General features: G+C 38.7%; 1 protein-coding gene across 2 annotated transcripts in view; it reads left to right on the top strand.

The window, feature by feature from the left end:
• The window catches only part of Efr3a (EFR3 homolog A), an 82,821-nt gene that overhangs the window by 4,659 nt on the left and 57,712 nt on the right, over nt 1–20,450 (top strand). The gene's annotated exons all lie outside the window — the stretch shown is intronic.

The raw sequence follows: 20,450 nt of genomic DNA, 5'->3' as shown, positions 1-20,450 counted from the left end.
TCTGTAGACCAGGCTGGTCTTGAACTCACAGAGATCCACCTGCCTCTGCCTCCCGAGTGCTGGGATTAAAGGTGTGCGCCACCATCGCCTGGCTTTTTTGTTTAAACAGAAAAAGGGGAAATGGTATAGGAGGATTTTCTGTTTGTGTGTTGCTTTCATTGGTTAAATGAAGAGACTGTCTTAGCCTTTTGATAGGGCAGCCCTTAGGTGGGCAGAGTAGACAGAACAGAATTCTGGGAAGAAGGGAATGTGGCAGATGCCATGCTTCTCCTGCCCTAGACGGACGCTGGTTAGATTCATGCCAGTAAGCCACAGTCAAGTGGCAATACACACTATTGGAAATGGGTTAGATCAGGATGTGAGAGTTGGCCAAGAAGAGGCTAGATATAATGGGCCAGGCAGTAGTTAAATTAATACAATTTTTTTTGTGGTTATTTTGGGGTTAAGCTCGCCCGGCCTGCTCGCCTCCACCTGGGACAAAAAACAAGCCTGCCTGCAGCTCATCCTACTACAGCATACGATGTATCAGTCACTTTAGACTCAGACTCCTGTTGCTTTGAGTTTTCTGTCATGGAGGACTAATCTCTTGAATTCTGAGCCAGAATAAACCCTTAAGTTGCTTTGTCAGACTATTTTATCACAGCAATAAGAAAAGACATTGAGAAAAAAAAACTTTTAACAAAGGTCAGTGATCATCTAAACCATAACCACTTGCAAACTTAGGCATTCATATTACTGCCTTTGGAACCTTTGTGTTCATTCATATTTATTCATATTATTGTTAGTCCATTTTCCTCCATCGTATTTTACCTTCTTTCTCTCCAGCCTTGTTCCTTCACCCAGAGTCGTAGCTGGAGTTTTGTATTTTTTTTTTTCTTTTTCCTCTCACAGTGATCTTTGCCTTGATGCGGCTTAGGAGACCTTGTGTTTCTTTAGTTTTTAAACAGAGTCTCTCTGGGTATACCTGACTGGCCTGGAACTCGCTTTGTAGACTTGGGTGGGTTCACACTCAGAGATCACCCATCTCTGCCTCCCAAGTACTGGGATTAAAGGTGTGCATCACCACACCACATAGAATTTATGCTTCAGTTAGTTCCATTCATGAGTAAGCAGAGCTGTTTTAAAGATTATGCAAATGATAAGACTGGAGGAGAGGGGAGCCAGAAATGGAATGGTTTTATGTGCCATTATAATGCAGAGAAGCAACTGAGGACTGAAAATACACTCTGGCTGTCACAGTCACATTTACAGTGACTATTTGTAGACATACTAGCAATTTCTAACTTAACTGGTTCTTTATAAAGACATGTCATAGTCTTCCTGTATGCTTTTTGATGTGTTAGACCATACAGATGTCTGCCCTTTATACTGTAAATGAGAGATTTTCAGCCTTTGCATCATTGATCTTGGACAAGCAATTTTAGTGGTGGTGGCTAAAGGAGGGAGTGGTAGCAGAGGCCTATCCTATGTTTTATAAAATGTTTAGCAATGTATTTGGCTTTTATCTGCTAAAGCCAGTAGCAGCATCTACTACTTCCCTAGGAATCCCAAAATTGTAAGAACAACAACAAAAAAACATTACCAGACACCACCATATATTCCCCTGGAGGACAACATTAAAATTATATCTTATTAAGAACTGCTCTAGTTCTGAATATTTAAGTATTACAGATCAAGCTGTGCCCAGAGCCTGTCCTGCTTTTATACTATTAGGATGCTCAGTCAGCCTGCTCCCCAGAGATGTGTTCTCAGCCCAGAAAGAGGCTCAAACAGCCTCTAGGCCTGATCTAGTCAGCAGTGATCTATTTGAACCTGACCCTGGAATTGACTCTGATCGGGGTCCTTCAGCAAGCAGAATGGGTAGCATTTCTTTTCCAGTATCTTATGCTTTTCACCAGAATTTTGGATGTTTTATACATCTTCCAAACCATCTGAATTGTTGGGCAGATGAGGCTAGTTTTCTGGGGGAACTTGGTTTGTTTCTACTTTAATTTTGAATGGGCAACTTAAAAACAAAGCAACTGAATATAGGTTCCTCTGGTTTTCTAGGCAATCATGATATTATTATTATTATTTATTTTTACCAGTTGTCCCTTCCCTTCCCACATACATAAAAGGGCAGAAAGCCATTTGTGATTTAGGAGATCGAAACTTTTTTTTCGTGTGTGTGTGTGTGTGTGTGTGTGTGTGTGTGTGTGTGTGTGTCAAATGAAGAGATATTGTGGTTGAACATGGAATGGAATTCCTCTGACATGGACTGATCCAGTGTTCACCTCTGTTTCTGTTTGTGTTGGGCTACAGTGAGCAAACCCAATTCTCCATAGGATATCTATTTCTCCTTAGTTCAGTTACTCTTCTTTTCTTTTAGGAACTAGATAAACCCAACTCTCGATTTTAGTAAAGAAGAGACCGTTACTGATGTATTTTCAGAGTACCTCTAAGTCACAGTGTTCTTGTCTGAATAATATTTTAGTTAGAGGCTCCACTTTTGTCTGTCTGTCTGTCTGTCTGTCTGTCTGTCTGTCTCTCTCTCTCACACACACACACACACATACATATTCTCTGTGTGTTTTAATTATCTTTAAAAAATTTTATTCTCTCATATATTACATCCTGACCTCAGTTCCCTTCCTTCTTTTTCTCCCAGTTCCTCCGCCACCACCTCCCCAGATTCACTCCTCCTCTGCTTCCCTTCAGAAAAGGGCAGGCCTCCCAGTGATAGCAATCAAACATGGCATATTAAGTTGCAATAAGACCAGGTACCTCCCTTCATATTAAGGCTGGATGAGGCAGTCCAATAGAAGGAAAAGGGTCCCAAAAGCAGGCAAAAGAATCAGAAACAGCTCCTGCTCCCACTGTTAGGAGTCCCACACACAGGAAGACTAAGCTACTTTTATGGCATTAACTTTGTCTCCTGGGACTTTCTGCAGGAAAGGACTAGCCCATTATTACTACTGTGGTAGTAGGAATATTTTTATTGAACTATTGTTGGAAAGGAGTCTCAAGCATTTTCAGAAGTAAAATACATGAAAGGCCCAGGTAGACCACCAGCCTCTTCAGCAAAGATGGACAAGAAGATAGGATAGCAGTTTATCCAGGTTAAAGATCTTACAAGTTTTGCTAAGTGAACCCTATTGAGAATGTAATGAAAGTCCTGATGATTCAATTTCTTAATTTGTGTTTTCCAGATTTTCTACAGTTAGAATTCTGTAATTAGAAAAAAGTAGATGCTTAAGGTTACAGATTTAATACAACTTCTTTTTTAAAAACCTAAAACAGGACATTGAACTACTGAACAGGTTCTTCCTGCAGTCTAAAGATTAGAACTTTGAAAAACCAATCACATGGTGCTAACTATATAGGAAAGTAGTGTCTGGTGTCTGATTGCTGTCAGATGCTCCGAAATGTAAGCTTCTGGGAATGCTTTGCCAAGTTTAGTGCAGTGTGGTGGTGAATAGGAGACAAGAACAAAGCACATTTATCGCTTGTCTTTTCTGTGTGAGGTGTTGTGTGCTTTATTAAGTGGTGGTTTCAGTCCTGAAATCCTGAAGAGGAGAGATGAGTCACTGTGGGGGAGTTCATTTCATGGGAAGTTGATAGGTTTTTGTAGCGTCTGTGGAATGATTGTCTTCTGCAGAGTGAATTCAGTTTTAGGCAGGTGGGATCACAAAGTGAATGTTGGCAATTCCTGCTGTGATTAATGTCAGCCCTGTCAAAACTCTGTTGTCGCGTATGCCAGGTTCACTCCGCTCTTGAAATGTGCCAGCTCTTGAGGGTGTTCTTGTGCACATCGAAGCTAATAATATTTTTCTTCTTTCCATGGCATGTTTCATTCCTCCTTGGCATGTTCATCTCTTGCTCTGTAACTTCGGATGTTATTGGTTGGCATAATTCTAAGTTTTATTGAAAAAGGAACTACTGCTTTGGGTTTTTTCCGTTGTACCTCTGGACCAAATTTGTCGATTCTAAAATTAGTTGTTAAACCTTTTTGCCTCACAGCCTCCAAGAGGAGTTCTCACTAACTGCCACCATCCCTCCTTACTTGATGAGTTATCCAGCTGTACCTTTTCTTCTCACCACCCGCACGCCAGTATTTTTCTGGATAATGCTAAGTATTCTTCACACTACTGCTCTTTGATGGGCAGTTTTGAACAGCTGTTTCGATAATTCACCACCGTGTTCTCTGTGCTGTGGTTGCAAGTTAACTTTAAATGGCTCTCACTCCTGCTGAGCAGACAGATGAAGTACAAGGTACCACGTTTGTCATTATGATTCCTGTGATTTCAAAAACATACAAAATGTGCCTGATGAGCAGAGATCCTGAGAATTGAGAAGAGTGGCCCTTTTATGACATCTAACCTAAACTGATTGATTTTAGGAACTTAGGTAAAAGTATTTTTATTAGATATTTTGACTCATAACTGAGAGACGACAATATTTCTTAGGAATTTGTAGATGCAATATTGTATATTGTAATGGTTTGGTTTTAGATTTAGAAATACTTGTCAACATATTAGGACCATCATGTTGGCAGCAAAAGTTAAGTTACCTCAGGTCTTATCTTCACTTGTTTTAGCTTGATGAAAGTGGACATCTGGAGAGAACAGGCATTCAAGACTGATGCATAACTATTGAGCTTCCAGGTCTGAGTCCATAAAGTTTTCATGTATTCTAGCTGGCCAGTGTAAATTTCAGAAGTCCAGTTTCTCCAATGTGCAGTACTGATGAGAAGCAGATAGGTAACTTGTCCACTCTGTGTTATCTTTCTTTTTACTCCATCCTAAATGTTGTTTGGCTTTAAAAGGATGAAGTATACTTAGCACAGTGGACGCACTTAGCCTTGTTATAACACATCAGTTTCACAAAAATTAGAGCTCAGAAAGAGATGATAGAAAGATGGACCAGTTATATTCATAGGAATTTTATTTACAAAAGTTAATTCCCTTGGTCTGGCATAGGGTGGGTGCTTGTTTCTTCTAACCCTTATTGAGGGGTAGAGGAAGGGAAGCTTGAGAAGCTTTTAGAACAAAAGTTTTAAAGATGCCTCCCATGTGGGTATAATATGGTTGTTGTCTGGTAAAGGTACTGAAGAAACTAAGCAGGTGGCCCACCCAGCTTCATTTGGATAGCTTTATTCTTATCTCATTTATGCATTTAATTTCAGTAGGAAAGTGACATTGACTACTTTTAAATAGGGAATAGAAAATATAAGATGTTTTAGAGTAAAAAAGCTCAGGAACTCTGAGGCAAAACCCAAAGCAATTGAGCTGATGGTGACTCACCCTTTTGGTCTAACAGTCTTCAGGACTGAATATATTATAGCTCCTCCTTGTAGTTATTTCTGTCACAGACGATGTTAGTATTCTATTGGACTCACAGATGTTCTCTTTCAATTTTGTTTTTCTGGTAAATATGTTAGGGACATGTTTACTTAGTATTTTAATGCCTATATTTGCAAGGCACTACCAAGGTGGAAAATACAGAGTAGGATAAAGTGGTCTCTAGCTTCAAAAAGGTTATATCATTTATTGAAAGGCATGCACATAGTTATAATAAAGAAGGGTACAACACACACACACACACACACACACACACACACATCTTGAGGATGGGGCTCTTGGAGATAAGAGGAAAATATGTCCTTGACACTAACAGGAAGATGAATAGACAATACTTTCAAAAGCCAGAGTGCCTTAAATGATATGACAGAAATAGTGAGCACAGTGAAAAGGCTGCTTAGGGTAAATACTTGAAGCAGATCATATGAGTGGAAAAGAACAGTTAATTGAAAAAGATCTAAGTCCTATAAAATGTGAAGCTTAAAGGGTTGTGTGTGTGTGTGTGTGTGTGTGTAAATATATACCCGAACAGACACATGGGAGAGGGGGATTTAATAATTCTGAAACACAGTCTAATGGGGAGAAAGGTGTTGAGCAGATTTGTACTGACCAGATAGAGAGTTAGAGGAGGACACTTAAACCTGTTTCCCCTGCCAGTCAGGCCGTCTGCTTATGGCAGCATTTGAATAGTTAGAGTGGCAAGAGATAGAAGTAGTGACATTCTTTTCCGTTCTGATGGCCTGACAATAGAGAAAACTTATGGAGCATCAGGGAAGGTGTTTTAAAATTGTTTTGAACTTGAAAGCAATTGTCATATTTCAGGTCCAGTACATAGAATCCTTTACTTCTGTTCTTAACTCTCTTGTCACTGCTTCCTATCTGGGAGAAGAGACTGTCAAGTTATAATCAGTGAGGAAATGCAAACTGACAATTGTACAGTTTGCAAGCTGAAGTTAGGGCACCTCAGTGTATGTAATCTAAACTGAAGAATATAGAACCAAACTATTAGCAGCTTATCCATTGCTGCCTTGTTCAAGTCTCATTGCAGTATGTATTTGTGAAAGAACTGAGTGGTTTTCTGGCAGCAGCTGGCTATTTGCATGTAATAAAGTTCTTGAGGACATGCTTATTTCAAAGACAGAAGTGAGGAGCATTTAGAGACTCGAGAGCATCATTGAGCTGTTGGGTTTTTATTAACATTTTTCTCCCGTTACACTGCTAATGCTGTTCTCTTTTCCTTCCTGGTATGCTCCTTGGTGTGGTGTGATTATCAGGCCCTGTTTGCTCTTTAATTCATTTAGGAATATTGTTCTTTCTATTGGTGGGGCCTTCCCTGAAAGGTACAGCAGCATGTAGATCAAAGGTGGAAAAAAAGTCACAGTAAAGCTTTGTACAGAACACCAGAGAGGGCTGAATGTTATTACATGTAGTTTAGCTCTTGTGCTTTTCCAAAATTGCAGTTCATTCAACCACTTTGTCATTTCTATCTAAAATTGCACTGTGACTCAATGTTTCTAAGTGAGTACTTAATGGTATTTGCACAGAGGTGAGATAATTTTCTATTGATCTTTTCCATTTTAAGAGTAAACCTATTATTTATGAGTATGAAAATTTAAAAGTGCTACAGATACATTGTTTTCTAGATTCTTTGTGTATAATGCCACAGAAAATAGGTTGGTTTGCCTTTATTCCACCCTTAGACTTGAGATAATTTAATAATACATTGACATCTTACATAGTATAAGATGCTAGTTTTATGATCAGTTCAAAAGTATTGATTAGAAAGTTTCTCTTTAAATTCTTGGAAGTTTTCTTAGATAATGTTATATTTTTAATTCTTAGAAAATTTCATGCGTTGTATCTTGATCATATTTAACTCCGTGCCTCCTCTAATCCCATCTCTTCCCAAAACCATGCCACCACTCGGTGGTGTTGTCATAGCTGTTGTTCTCCTCTTTAGAAGAGACTGTCTCGAGCAGTTGTCCTGGTCTTCTAGTTCATGTGGTCTTTTCACCTACTCTTCCATGATCTTCCTTGAGCCTTAAGTATACCAGTTATTTTGTAAATGTATTGATTAGCCTGGCACTGGGGTTTTTGTTAGATAACCTTACTTTTTTGGAAAGACCATAATTGGCATAATTTCATTTGGACTACTCCCAACACCTCTCCTCCAGACTTATATATAATATTTGTAAAGTAGCCATAAGATAATATAGTTTCCATAGCTTTTTCAAACATCCTTAGTATGATTTATTCCTTTTACTTCTCTCTTCCTATGTGCTGCCATTCCTTCCTCATCCTCAGATAAGTTTCCATTATTATACCCACTTCATACTTCAGAGCAACTGTGTCCTGAGTTTTGATTAACATACAACTCAATCGTTTGTATATTCTGTTGCCACAGTGTGTTTGTGATAAAAGAATATGTGCAAATTTAGAGCTTTTGAACTTCTGACTACATCTTCTGACAGATCTAATGTATGACTATTGTGGTTTCAATGAGACCATAGGCTCACAGGGAGTGGCACTATTAGGTGATATGGTCTTGTTGGAGTAAGTGTGATGTTGTTGGAGGAAGTGTGTCCCTGGGGGTAGGCTTTGAGCTCATGCTCAAGCCAGGCCCAGTGGGACAGTCTCTTCCTGCTGTCTGCAGATCGAGCTTCTTCTACAGCAATGACTGCCTGTGTGCTACTGTGCTTCCCACCATGATAAGAATGAACTAAACCTCTGAAACTGTAAGCCAGTCCCAATAAAATGTTTTCTATTATAAGAGTTGCTGTGGTAATGATGTCTGTTCACAGCATTAGAAACCCTAAGTAAGACAGAAGTTGTTACCAGGGATTGGAGTATTTCTGTAATTAGCCTGACCATTTGAAAAGCAGCTGAATGCTTTATATGAAGTTTAATGGGTCATGCTAGTAGGAGCATGAAATACAGTGGTGTTGAGGGGGATTTGAACTATGGGGGCTTAAAAGTTTAAGAGGAGAAAAATATTAGTATGTGGCCTATGGTTCATTCTTGTAATATTTTGGCAAAATATGTGGCTGCTTTCTGCTGTTGTCCAAAAAATCTGCCTGAGGCTAAATTGGAGAGTTATGAATTAACAATTTTGGCAGAGGAAGTTTCCAGACAAACTAATATTGACTATGTTCATTGGTTATTAGTGGCCACACTTGTTCAGATTTATAATGAAAAGGAGGAAACTGAGCAAGTAAAATACTAAATGTACAAGTTGAGGAGAAAAGGGGCATCAGGAAGTGGAATGGAGCTAAATCTTTCATTTAAGAAAATAACCCACCAGGCGGTGCTGGCGCACGCCTTTAATCCCAGCACTTGGGAGGCAGAGGCAGGCGGATCTCTGGGAGTTCGAGGCCAGCCTGGTCTACAAGAGCTAGTTCCGGGACGGGCACCAAAGCTACAGAGAAACCCTGTCTCGAAAAACAAAACAAAAAACAAAAAAAGAAAATAACCAGATTGAAGAAAAGCCTGATGTTAAATGGAATAAAAGGATTGATGACCTGAGGCTAAGATTGAACCCAGCTAAGCAAACAATTTGTGAAGAGGCATTAAAGAAAAGCTTAGGTCCAGGTGTGATGGTACACACCTGTATTAATCTCAGCACTTAATGCAGGCTGAGCTTTGCAGAACTCTGAGTTTAAGGTCAGCTTGGCCTGCAGAGCTAGTTTTAGGACAGCCAAGCCCAGCAAGCCGTAGAACTGGACAGCTTCAGCCTCATGGTTCTGGCTTTAAAGTCAAGGATACAAGAAAGCGATTATGTACTCTTCCTTAGTGACTAAGGAAAGACACCGAGATCAGGCATGTGTCAGGGATGTCCCTGCATGAAGGCCAAGAGAGACCATTGCATGAAGTTGTGAATGTGAAACCTGGATTACCTTGGAGACCCCAAGGTGTTTGATATGCCAGAGTCATGGGTACCTGCTGAGGAGAGCTGCCAACCCGGAGTGGAACCAGCTCAAGAGAAAGAAGTGTGTTGTCAAAGCTGAATGGAGTTGGAGATCTGAAGAATGCCTTGACATTAGACACAGAGATGCAGAGTTTGGAGTTTGCCTTGCTGGTTTTTGGTCTTGCTTTGGTCCAGTATTTTCTTTCTATGTTTCCTTTGCCATTATATGCTGGAAATATGTGATCTGCGTTTTCATTTTGATTTTACAGGGGTTTACAGTTAGAGATTCCATGAGTCACAGAAGAAACTTTGCACTTCAGACTTTTAAACAAGTTTGAGACTGTTAATAGACTATAGGAACTTATGAAGTTGAACTAATACATTTTACATTATGATACAGCTATAAGCCTATGGTGGCCAGGGAGTGAAATATGGAGTTTTGAGTAAAAATGGCCCCATAGTCCCTTAGGAAGTGGCACTATTAGGAGGCGTGGTCTTGTAGGTTCAATGTTGTTGGAGGAGCTTTTTCACTGGGGGCTTTGAGTTCTCAGATGATCAAGCCAGGCCAGTGACTTACTGTTTCTTCCTGTTACCCATGGATCAAACGGTAGAGCTCCCAGCTCCTTCTCTAGCACCATATCTGCCTGCATGCCACCATGCTTCCCGCCATGCTGATAATGGAATAAATTTCTGAACTGTAAACCAGTCCCAATTAAATGTTTTCCTTTATAAGAGTTGCTGTGGTCATAGTGTCTCTTCACAGAAAAAAAAAAAAAAAACAAAAAACAAAAAAAAACTAAGTAAGGCAGCTGTGAAAGACTTTGAAGACTGGTGATGTAACTCAGTTATAGCTCTTGTCTAGCATGGACAAGGTCCTGGGTTCAGTCTCTAGCACCAAGAGAGGGAGGGAAGAAGGAAAATATTCAGGTTTCTGTGTTTGAGTTGGAAGTTTGGCTGAATATATCAAGCACTAAACTTTGAAGGTTGAAATTACATTTTTATTAAACTTTTATCTAAGCCTGTTCAACAAATCATGTGCTATGTTTTTTTTTCCTTTTCTAATTAAAATTTAAGTAGTGGAGACATTATTTAAAATGTACATTTTATTTAGACTCATGTTTGGAATAATACAATACAGTTTAGACTGACATTTTAATCATTTCAATTAAAAGGAAAATCTTTTAGCATATGGCAGAGATGCTGTGGGTGTTCTAGAAGAATCAGTGCTGTTGGTATATTAAATGTATTTCTTCTAAGAATAATTTTGGAATTTACAAACACTCCCACAGATTTAACACTTTTGTTACATTATGACTAACAAGGAAATAAAATGTTGTTGAAATTTAAATAGTTAGGCAATTAGAAAGCTGTTTTGAATTTTGCCCCAAATACTCATATTTTACTTGTCAAATATTCAGAGGATGTATAATTTAAAATAACCTAACCTAGCTTCATCATTATGGCTAGACTCATGAAACTCATGAGTTGTCATGGGAAAGACTCTCATCACTGTGCAAGATCCCTTATGCTCATAGCCAGGAAGAGTTGCTTTCCTTCAGTTCAAGGGTTCCTTTCTCGAAGGTATTCTTCCTTGGCTTATTTAACTGGATACTCAACTCTTTTATTTTTTTTAAGTGCACAACTACAGGGGTAATCTAGCTAAACTCCTAGTAATGAGGGATATGGAGAATGAACCAGCCATCTCTTGTAAACAGAAAAGACTTCAGTGGAGGGATTGGGACATCAACCCAGCCACAAAACCTTCGACCTACAATTTGTTTTGCCTGCAAGTTGTGCTGGTGTAAAGGTGGTGCAGAAATTGTGGGAGTGGCCAGAGGGAGCTTATGCCTGACAAGGAGAGCCAGGACCCAGAGACAGGATAACCCAGATAAGAACCAAACATAAATGGCACAAAACAAAACAACAATAAAGACAAAACAGTATGATTTTGGTCTTTTGTTTTTCGAGACAGCATTTCTCTTGTGTAACAACCCTCACTGTCCTGGAATTAGCTTTGTAGACCAGGCTAGCCTCGAACTCCCAGAGATCCGCCTGCCCCTGATGAAATGATTCCTAATGATATTCTGCTATACTCATACTAGATAGGAGCCTAACATAATTACCGTGAGAGGATTTATCCAGCAACTGATGGAAACAGATATAGAGACTCAAAGCCAAACATTAGGTGGAGCTCAGGGGATCCTGCAGAAGAGAGGGAGGAAAGATGGTAGGAGCCAGGATCGAGTATACCACAAAAACCTCCCATCAAAACAACTAACCTGGGCTCACAGAGGCTCACAGAGACTGAAGGGACAATCAGAGAGCCTGCATGGGACTGACCTAGGCCCTCTGCATATATATTATGGTTGTGTAGCTTGGTGTTTTTGTGGGACTCCTAACAGTGTGAGCAGGGGACTCTCTCTGACTCTTTTTGCGTGCTTTGGGGACCCTTTTCCTCCTACTGGGTTGCCTTGCCCAGCCTTGATATGAGGGGAGGTACTTAGGCTATTTGTAACTTGATAGGCAATGTTTGGTGGTATCCCTGAAAGGCCTGCCCTTTTCTGAAGGGAAGCTAGAGGAGGAGTAGATGGAAGAAGTGGGGGTGGCTGGGAGGAGAAGAGGGAGGGGAAACTGTAGTTAGTATGTAATATATAAGAGAAGAATAGATTTAAAAAAATCTGCAGAAGAACTCAACCTTGATTTTGCTTTATATTCAGGTCTTCATTGTGGACAGTAGGGTAGCAGCACATTAGTACTACACATATATTTGCAAAGTCACTGTAAATATATATAAAGAAAGAAGAGATTTTAATAAATAGCTTTTACAAAACATAATTTGAAAAATTAGCCATTAAATGTACCTGGGTTTAACATGAAGAAAGACATTTTAAGAATTTTCCTCAAAAAATCATTCCTTTGTTTATTTATTCATCCATTTATTTATTTATCTATTTATTTGTTTTACATATCAGCTGGCAGTGTTCTCTTCCTCTAATCCTTCCAGCCCCTCCTCCATGGCCCCAATCCACTCTTCCATTTCTGTTTAGGAAGGGCAGGTCTCTCATGAGTATCCCCAAAGCATGGTATATCATGCAGTAAGACTTAATACATGGGCTTTCCATGTATTAAGGCTAGGTGAGTCGACCCAGTATGAGGAGTAGGGTCCCAAGAGCCAGTAAAAGAGTTGGAGATAGCCCCTGTTTCCACTGTTAGGATTTCCAAGAGAGGACCAAGCTATACAAATGTAGCATATATGCAAAATTGCTATTCAGCTGGCTCTTCCTGGTTCATAAAAAATGTTATTTCAAATTGGTTTCTCATGATGATCAAGAACCAGTGTAGAGTTGTAATTTTTAGTTTGTTTAAATATCATCATCATTATTATTATTATTATTATTATTATTATTATTATTATTATTATTATTATTTCTGTGACAGGATCTCACTCTGTGTAGATCTGGCTGTCCAGAACTCATTCTGTAGACCAGGCTGGCTTTGAACTCTCAGAGATCCACCTCCCTCTTCTGGGATGAAAGGCATTTGACAGTGTGCCAGGCTAGCTTTTATATAATAGGAATCATTTCTATACACCTTCCTCGTGGTACCCTCTAGAGCTTGACAGTAAGACCCTATTGCTATAGGCACCACCTGGTGATTTTAAGCTGGTACTGACCTGGAATCTTCTTCCCTTTTGGCTAGCTTTCACGGTGCTGGAAGGTGCTTTGCATGCTACTAGGGGAGAAGGTAATAACCAATCCTACTCAGCTTTGCACGCTGCCAACTACAATCATATCCATCTTGGAAAGAGATGCCATGATATAATAGTGCCATAAATGTCCTATATCTTATTATTTTGTGATTATAAAATCAAAGCCTTTTATTGTGGCACAGTGGTGCAAAATGAGATTTAATGCCCTCCACCCAGTGCCAAACACTACAGATTACATTTGAACTCTTATATTTATTTTGGTTTAAAGTTATTGTTAAATTTACTATGTTTTTTATTATAAATTATTAAATTTATTATGGTTTAAAAATAACTGAAGTTTTATAATCATCAGTTTTAACTTTTAGGCAGAACCAGATACCCACTAGTTTTATGCATTTTGTTTGTAGCTGATTAAAAATAAAAATAACAATGTCTATTTAAGTTAAAACATCAATGAGAACTCTGAATTTCCAGAATTTTAATTTTCTTTCAGAGACAGGAAAAATGTATAGCAGCATAGTTATTTCTAGATGTCTATCCTCTCAAAATCTTTCACCCTGGAGTTTTAAAAAGCTGAATAAGCCATAGCCTTACCCTCAAGGACTTTATTGACCTCTGGGAAAAACAGATCAATACATTAAACAGATGATGGTGCTGTGGCAGAGAAAAGTGGCCTCTGCCCAACTTCAGGTGCAGATGAAGGACTTGCTTGAGAAATAATGCTGGGCAGAGGCTCCAGGTGAGCTAGCTGAGGAAGGAGCAGCAAGAGCAGACCTATCCTCTTGGTCATAGTGGCTGGTTTGCCATTCATTACGTTTCCCCAAGGTGACATTGAGAAAAGACTGCATAAGGCAGCTAGCTCTATGCCTATGCGGTGGTAGTGATAGACTGAAGACTCCTTTAAGAACTCTGTAGCAAAGACTAAGAAATGTATCTAAGTTTCCTCCACCCAAACTTCAAAATCTGACAGTGTTTCATACTCTTTATGGAAAAATGCTGCGTGAAGATTTGAAGTGATGTGCTTTATGTCATATAGTTTTAGAAAAAGACACCAAAATTAATATGGCATTGATTATAAGGTAGATTTGTATCTATATGTAGTGGCTATTCAAAATAAAAAGGGTTCTATGGAGACTTCTCCTTAAGAACCTGAATGGTCTTAACTAATAAGGCACAAATCAGTGGTTTATTAGGGTCTATGTTGAGCTTATTGATTTGCACTTTCCAACCGTGCCCGTTACCTCTCTCCACTTATTGCAAATTGACTTATTTATTTATTATTTTAGAAGACAGCAGAAGGGTGGGATTTCTGTAGATATATGTTTGGTTTCCCCTTCAGGTACTTAATACAATTTTCCATTTTCTATGTTCCCATTCTTACCAAGATTGTATCTTCCTACATTCACTTCACACTATAAAGTACAGTGTTAAAATAAATTTTGTGTTTTAAGAAGTCTTATTATCTTGCTAAAAACTGAATAGAATAACAATAAAGTGTGTTTATGAGCATCATTTTATGATTATTGTTGCTAATATTGATAGTTTTATAAACTGTGGCCATCACTTTTTGTTCCTTATCATATGTAGAGAACCTCTAGAACAGTGAATGTCAATCTACGTTTATGTAAATTACCATTTTATTTATGGCTAAAATAATTAGACCATCTTGAAATGTTAAATAACATCACTGGAAAATCATATTGCTATATTTATTTGCATTTTTAGATGTTCTTAATTTCCTATGCTTTTGTTTCATTGTTATTGGCATTTATTTTTAATAAGCTGTATCTTATTGCTATATAACTTCTGTAGAAAGTGCGGGATTTTTAACTGTTCTTTGTTTCTCTAACAGAATCCTTTTATAGTTTTTTTTTCTGTTTCTTCAGATGTCCTCCTGTTCATTTTCTCTTTTGACCATGTCTTAGAAGATGCTTGTCATTTCAGGATTTTTTGTATCCTAGTCTATCTTTTTCTTTTCTCAACAGATTATGTGTTAATAAAGGCCAGGGATTGTGTCCTGTAGTGATGTTTCCCTGCATATAGCTTAGTGTTTGAGACTTGATAGGTGTCCCTAAATACTTGTGCAGTGTGCAGATGGCTGAGTGGCTAAAGTGCTTGCTGTACAAGTGTGAAGACCTGAGTTCAGTCTTCATAACCCACATAAAGCCTCGAGTAGTGCCTGGCATCTGTAATCCTGCTCTGGGAATACAAAAATAGGCAGATCCCGAGGGCTCACTGGGTAACCATTGTAGCTAAAGTGGTAAGAGGAGGAGAGCAATACAAGACAGAAGACTGCTACCTACATGTACATGCTAGTTTAACATACATACGCAAAAATGAATTGCATCTTTTCCTACACAGAATTGTTTCTGAGGCACATTTGAGTTTTAGAGGGTGCCAGCCCTACCCTCTCTCTGAGTTTAGAACAAATGGGATTATATAAATAAGAATATAAATACTAAAGTCAGTCTGGTAGTAATGAAAAATGCCGGCTCTCTTGCTAGTATAGGTGTATGGTGATCCCACTGTGGCACCTTTGTTAGTCATCAGGCTTTCTACTAACTTCTCTCCAAACCCTGCCTTTTAGAACCATACCCAAGAATTTTCCAAGGAAGGCACACTGACTGAGACTTTTATAACTCCACAGTGGCCACGTATAGAGAGTCTTCTAAACTTAGGATCATCACATAGAAGCAGGGAGAGCAAATTACTGAGTATGCATCTGAAAGATCCTTTGAGGGTTCATTTATTAATGGGTAAATATTAAACCTTTATAATGTCTGGGCCATTAGGTACTGAGTAGCTACTGAAGGTTCTTTTAGGCAGGCCTACTTTTAGTCAGTCCTTTAGACTCACCAGAAAACAGATTGTTTATCTCATAAACTATAGCAGAATCTTCTCTACCAGACAAAAACAGGAAATAAAAGGGTTTCTTAATACTGTAACCCTTCTCCCAGCATTACATGAAAATGAACCTAAGGACTGTGGTGAACGTAAAACAGTATTTGAAAGTACAGAGAAGAAAATCACAGCAATCTTAGGAAAGGGGAAATTTTCAAAAGTTTGCCTGTGTTTAAGAATAAAGTACAAAAGATTTGTTCATAATTCTGTTTTATTTTTACTACTGAACTTGAGACTTTAGACTGTTTATTTCCAGTGAGAATCTTTCTGATGTCAGATACTCATGTCCATGAAGTTGCTCAGAAAGTCTATTTGAAGGTAGGTGAGGTGGCTGCATCTGAAGGCAAAGCAGATGTTCTAGAGATCTCAGCCACCAGGTCCTAAGGTGTTGTTGCTGGTGACAGAGTTAACCCTGTGAACTTCTTCTGTCAAATATTTTCTTGATGCTCGCATTTGTTGTTTCTGCCACTTCTGTGTTACATTTTAGTAACGTGGTTATTAAAATATAGAAGATTTGATTAGTGCAACTGTACTAAAAGTTTATACAATTCATAAGGACGACTGAAATAAAAGTCAATAAAAATATCATGTGCTGAATTCTTTACATTGTGATTCAAAGGGCTAAGTGGGTCTCTGTAGCAGGGCGCCTTTCAATTTGAATGTACATGATACTCATTGTGCAGGTGGGGCTATTGTCCTATTGTCCCGGGAATTGATACAATTGTTCACTTTTGAAGGTATTCTAGGAGGTTCTTCAGAAGACTTATAGGCTATCTTGAGAGAAGCATCTTGGTATTGCAGAAGCAGTGGTCGGGTTTATGCTGGGGTGACATGTACCAGAAGAGAAGAAATACTTTTGAGTAGCAAAAGTAGTGGCAGTTGTACCATGGAGATGTGTTGATGTTAAGTGTGGTAGAATGATCCACATAGTTAGGAATATGCAGTGCTACCAGGGAACTGAGGATGAATTCAAATCCAGGCATTTGTGTGATTTCCCCCCCCCCCCTATCTTTTGTATATAGCAAAGGAACTACTGTTTTCTGTAAAACTAGCTTTACAGAGTCCGGATATGTTATTAGGATCTGGATGTTAAGAACCACTTGTATGGGTTATTTGTGTTTTGCATTTGTCTTCTGTAGAACCTTGAACATTAGGTATTTCATGTTAATTACAAAATTCTTGTAATGAGCCTCTGACAGAGCTTACTGTACTCTTTGATATACTATGGTTGTAGTTATTGTATACTGGAAAAACTAGAAAAACTAAAGGTACATTCTTACAGGTCTCTTGTTTGTTTCCTGTCTTCCTCAGTCCTGGCTGGATTATTGCTCCTTTTTCTCACTGTATCACATACCTGAAAATTTGACTACTTTATCATTGCCTTTAGGGATATCTCAGTATTTAAAAATAATGAGTTGATAATCTGAGGTCATTGTTTGCCTAAGATGGCCAAAGTCTGTGCCACTGGTACCATCAAATTAATCACCCCCTTACCTCTTGACACAAATGATATATTTTCTTTGCCATGACTGCCACCCAGCATATTTGAAGATGGTCTGTGATATTCAGCGTCCAGGAATATGTGTTCAGAATTAGTGAGCCACAGTCCATGCGCTGGGTGTTGCAGAGACTGGTGTCTTTTTTATCCTGGCCACAGCTCTGGTTTCTTTATCATTCACTGGATCCCTTCATATTTGTTTGCAGACAAAGCTAGCATCAGATAAAATAAGAAAGAAGTTCTATCTTCTGATTTTGATACATCCATTAAATTTTCCCAAATGATGATTTCTTAGAGTTCAAATAAAATAGGTTGTATTATTCATTAGAAGTCAGGATTATTCGGTGTTTTATTGCTCTTGACATTGGGCACCTCTGTTTAGGATTATTTTTAAAATGTCAAGTACGTATATTATACAACACAGTTAAATGTAGATATAAATCCACATATAGGGTTTATATTATTTCCTTTAAACACAGATTTTCTAGCGCCCACTATTTTTGTTTGTTTTACTTAGATTACAATATAGGGGAAGGTTGTTGGATATTGAGAAATAGCAGACTGACTAAAGAAGAAAAGCTAACTTAAAAAAAATGCCTGGTGTCTGTCTCAGAATAGTTTGGGAAAGCAAGCATGCAGGGGTTGTATCCGTGCTACCCTATCATAGAGCAAAGCATTGCAGTCCTGGAGGCCGTCTTCTAAACAGAGTTGGTCCTTTAGTTCATTCATTGCACTAGTGTCCTTTCCACCTAAAAATTTATGTGTCTGGGAATAAAATCCTAGTGGTGAAATTGAGACCTAAAGGAGAGGTGGTGCATAATTACATATGGAAAGACCTGTAATAAAATACTCTGCTAATGAATTAACATCCTTTTAAAAGGAACACACTCCTGAAGGTAAGACTGTTTCTTCCCTCTCCGTTGACCTTCATCTAGTCACCAGATTCTTTCCATATTTCCTTCCAGATGGGATGTGTTGCTTTCAAAGCCATGACTCTCTAGAACACCGTTTTGTTTTTCCTTGGACTACACTTGCATACATGCATGCTTCTTCTATTTCTGTGCAGTTGTGTTTCACTGCCTTACTAATCCTTGTAGCTTGCTCCTGCTTGTTCTTCACTGAGCCCTTGGTGCTCCAGTTGAAGTGCAGGGTCCTCACTTGACTTCACTTGAACCACAAGTCTTTTCTTTCTGCTCTTAGTTTCTGTGGCACTCATGACTGCATGGCTCTTTTGACACTGGATATCTTTTGTCCTCAAATGTTCATGTCTCAGTTTAAAACTTAAGTTTTAATTACTGCGTCAAGTGGGTGGCTACCTTTTTAATTTCCACAGCTCTTATTTTAATGTAGTATTGTCTTACATATGGGGCATGTGTTTTGAGTGCAGTCATAACTAATGCAGTCATAGAACTAGAGAGCAAGAGGTGTACTGGAAAAAGGCATGGGTGAATACGACTGTAAGTTTGCTGTTTTTGATTACATAAGGCAAACATCTTGTTCTGACAGTAAGCTAACGAATAACGTAAGCAGTCTCTTCTAAAAGGTTTGGGTACCACAGCAGTGGGAATCTTAAGCTGTTGAAGTTTTTGAAACTTCTAGTAAAAGTTTATCTCTTTTCATCGAGGTTATTAATTTTATCATCCAAATTAGTCAGTTGGCAGACTCACTGTTTATTGGAGAAACTTTATTATCTGGTATTTGTTTGGTAATACTTGGTGGGGAGAAACTTTCTTTATCAATATATTTAAAAGTTAGTTAAATTTTTGTCCTTGTTCATTTGGTGAATAACATTTTTGTCAATGTCTACTCTATGCCAGAATATTCAACATGAATTTGAGGGATTGTCTGTCTGGTGAAGACAGACATACATACAAATAAGTGCAATGGTATTGGTGTCATGATGAAAATAGAGCACAGTGGACAGATCAGTGACCATGGCCCTTACCATCGAAAAGTATGAGTTGGGCTGGCAAGAAGGCTCAGTGAGTAAAGTACTTGATGTCCTGATTCCTTTTTTTTAAAAAAAATCATCTTATTTTAAATTCTGGGTATGTGTTCTTGTGGGACTGTGTATGCATAAGTGCAAGTGTCCAAGGAGGCCAGAGGCATTGGATCCCATGGAACAACTGAAATTAGAGACAGTTGTGAGCTGCCTAATGTGGGTGCAAGGAATGAAACTCAGGCATTCTGGAAGAACAGTATAAACTCTTAACCTGTAAGCCACCTCACCAGTCCTGGTGTCCTAAGTTTGATCCTAAGAATCAGTGAGAAAAAAACAAAAACCAGATGTGGTATGCAGAGACAGGAAGATGATAGGAGTTTGTAGGGGTTTGATGGTTAGCTGTTCTAGCTACCTTGGTGGCATCCAGACCAGTGAAAGACCTGGTCGCAAAAGAAAAAAAAAAAGATGTAGAGGTAGACAGCTCCAGAGTTTATATGCATGGCCATATAGGTGGACCTCCATACACATACCCCCATGTATGCACGTGAACACATACCATGACAGCCTTTAAATGTTCCAATGAATTCCTCATATATTACATAAGAATTGAAAACACCTGATAGATAAAAGTTTCGATACTGTTTAACAACATAGCAGCAAAAACAAAAAATGTTTTAATTTTATCCTGCTGGAAATTGTTACAATGAGAAGTAGTTAGTAGTTTTCCTTTTCACTCCCTTAGTTTCAGATTGTCCCCAAATATGTCCACACACTACCAGAATATGCTGCCCAGCCCTATTTTGTTTTGTGTTATTGCTGTTGTGTTTTGTTTGTTTACTTATGGTGTGTGTGTGTGTGTTCCCTTAAGTAGATATGTGGGAGTGTGATAAGTTCATAGAGGACAGAAGAGGACATCTAGTGCCCTATCGTTTTCTTCCTCTTCCTCTGAGGCAGGGTCAGTCTGTGATCTCATGCTGTCTCGGGGGACTCTGTAGGAGCTGGGCTTACAGGCAAGTGCAGGATACCCAGGTTTTTAAGTAGGTGCTCTTATTTTAAACAGCAAGCAACGTTAACTGTTGAGCCATCTCTTCAGCATTCTGTTTCTGTTTTGAATCATAATCTCCCATGTCCAATGTTCTTGAGTTCCTGTTAGTATA

Source organism: Microtus ochrogaster, chromosome 15 (assembly GCF_000317375.1).
Source record: "Microtus ochrogaster isolate Prairie Vole_2 chromosome 15, MicOch1.0, whole genome shotgun sequence".
Classification (NCBI taxonomy): Eukaryota; Metazoa; Chordata; class Mammalia; order Rodentia; family Cricetidae; genus Microtus; species Microtus ochrogaster.
Note: the sequence above shows the minus strand (reverse complement) of the source record. Positions and strands in the feature narration are given on the sequence as shown.